Source organism: Elephantulus edwardii, unplaced genomic scaffold (assembly GCF_000299155.1).
Source record: "Elephantulus edwardii isolate Elephantulus edwardi_28Jun2011 unplaced genomic scaffold, EleEdw1.0 scaffold00130, whole genome shotgun sequence".
Taxonomy (NCBI): domain Eukaryota; kingdom Metazoa; phylum Chordata; class Mammalia; order Macroscelidea; family Macroscelididae; genus Elephantulus; species Elephantulus edwardii.
Genome location: NW_006399880.1, coordinates 4,379,294 through 4,382,001, shown reverse-complemented (window position 1 = coordinate 4,382,001; position 2,708 = coordinate 4,379,294). Strand labels below are relative to the sequence as shown.

Sequence of the window (2,708 nt, the reverse complement as noted above, 5' to 3'; positions counted from 1 at the left end):
GTGAGTGCGAATATTGATGTTCTTTTTACATCCAAGGTAATTGAAACTGTTTACAGTAGATTTAAACTATATACTAAAACTTTCGATACTGTGTACAACTGTTTCTTGGAGAAGACAATAGGTTTCATCTGAGTAAGTTTGCAGTATCTTACAATGAAAAATATTCAGTGCTTCTTCGAAAATGCTAAGTACTTGCATAATTAAATTTGCATAAAAGTGGGTTAGCAAGAAAATAAGGCATGCCTGACAATGGCTTGTGGAACTTCTAAATGGCAGAACAGTCCTGATCACACATTATTAAAATTTTTTTAAAGATCCCAAAGAACACCAAGCAACAACAACAACAACAAAAAACACAAAACAACCCTAAACACAAAGCTTAAGCTATATATACATAACCAATCTTTGTAACAAACTGTTAAGGGAAAAAGAGGAAGTAAGATTACACATATTACTGAAGGCAGGCCAGGGCGAAGGAGAAACCAAGGAGGAATGTTGATTATATTCATACAGCCTCTTCGTGACTTAAACACTAATGACACACTGAATAAAATCATCATGTGGGAAGTTTACGACATCTTGCTGACTAGTGTCCCATCTTCGAAAGCTGTCTGTGAGAGCCCTCAGTTTGACACAGCACATGATGTAGGCGTCAAAGGTGATCTTTCCATTGGTGCTGTATCCTCTTTGAAATTGAGTTCATGGCCTGAGGACTCAACCTAAATTCCATGGTCTTGAGGCCTTCTGTAATTCCTGAGGATCCACTGTTCCACTTCTGTCGCTGTCAAAATTGATGAAGTTCTGTCTCCAGCCATTCAGTATAGCCCAGAGTTCTTTAAATTCATTAAAACCCATTGTACCAGATGTGTCTCTATCCAGCACTGACACCATAAGCCGGCAAGTTTCCCAAGTTAAATGGTTTATATCCTCCAGCAATGCCTGATTGGTTAGACATCTCTGCAACTCATCAGCATCTATCTGCCCATCCTGTCTGTCCAGCGATAGCAGCAAAGTAACCATACAGGGGGTTCTGGGTTTGTCCCAGAAACATTGGCCCACTGGGGGCCCCACCATACCCGCTTGAGTAGAAGCCTCCGCTGCCCGCACCTGGTTACCCCGGGTTTGACTTGGCGAGGACTGCGTTGCCCAGTGATTTAGCAGGCTTGTCCTATCCTGTACCATTCTTATTATCACTGACAAATGAGAGCCCATTGCTGAAGTCACCATATCAATCCACCTCGAAGGAGGTCTTCTCCTTCGCTGACCCTCTGTCTTGCCAAGCATGATGTCCCTTTCCAAGGAATAGCCTTGCCTAGCTACATGTTCAAAGTATGAAAGACAAAACTTTTTCATCTTTGCCTCCAAGGAGCACTCCGGCCTCACCTTTTCCATGATGTATATCTGTCTATTCTTTTGGCAATCCATAGAACATTCAGTACTTTTCTCCAGCACTACAATTCAAAGGCATCAGTTCTTCTTTTATCATACTTATTCATTGTCCAACCTTCTGGTGCATAGCAGGTGATTGAGAAAACCATGGCCTGAATCAGGCGCCCCTTAGTCTTCAAAACAACATCACTACTCTTCAGTATTTTGGAGAGGTCTCTAAGAGCAGACTTGCCCAATGTAATATGTCTCCTGATTTCTTGACTACCAAGGGATTGTTGATCCAACCAGGATGAAATAATTGACAGCTTTAATACTTTCTCCATCACCCGTAATGTTTGCTGTTAGTATTGTGTTGAGGACTTTTGTTTTCTTAATGTTGAGTTGCAGTTCATGCTGAAGGCTGCAGATCTTCTATGGCAGGCATTTCTTACCTTATTCACTTTCAGCAAGCAAGGTTTGTTGTATCATTTACATAAGGCAGGTTGTTGATGAATATTTCACTATTCATGATGCCACATGATTCCTCTTCATAGAGTCCAGCCTTGCAAATTATTTGTTTGACATACAAACTGAGAAAGGATACCACCCTGATGCATACCTTTCCTGATCTTAAATCATATCATGAAATAGGTGTTACTTTTTAAGGTTACTGAGTTTTTGATAAATCCTGGTGCTGCAGTGAAGTTTTCTACTATTAGCAAAAAATGGAGGATCTGAATCTGCTAGCAGCTCTGCAAGAGAAAGATTTGCAGTCTGGGAAACTCTGTGGGGCAGTTTTGTTCGGTAGGGTCACTATGAAGTTGTGAATCAACTCAATGGCTAAGGATTTGGTTTTCATTGAGTTTGTGTTAAAGGTAAGAAAAAATGTAGAAATTAATAGTGGGGACAATTCTACAATGTGGCAGGTTTTATGGTGATGAAGGAAGAAGTTCAAGCTGCTTTGAAGGAAATAGCAAAAAATAAGGCCCCAGGAATAGATGGTATACCAATTGAGGTATTTCAGATAACAGATGTTGCCCTGGATGTGCTCACCAAGTTGTGCCAAGAAATCTGGAGAACAACCACTTGGCCAACTGACTGGAAGAGATCTATATTTGTTCCCATTCCAAAGAAAGGTGACCCAACTGAGTGTGGAAACTACAGAACAGTGTCATTGATTTCACATGCAAGCAAGATTCTGCTGAAGATCATCCAAAAACGATTAGAACAGCACATCAGCAGAGAACTGCCGGAAGTCCAGGCTGGGTTTAGAAGGGGTCGTGGTACTAGGGATATTGTTGCTGATGTTAGATGGGTCTTGGCTGAAAGCAGAGAATACC

The 2,708-nt window shown here is 41.1% G+C and overlaps 1 pseudogene; it reads right to left on the bottom strand.

Moving 5' to 3' along the window:
• Positions 1-525: 525 nt before the first annotated feature.
• Positions 526-1,392, bottom strand: LOC102856083 (annotated as a pseudogene).
• Between the last annotated feature and the right edge of the window lie 1,316 nt (positions 1,393-2,708).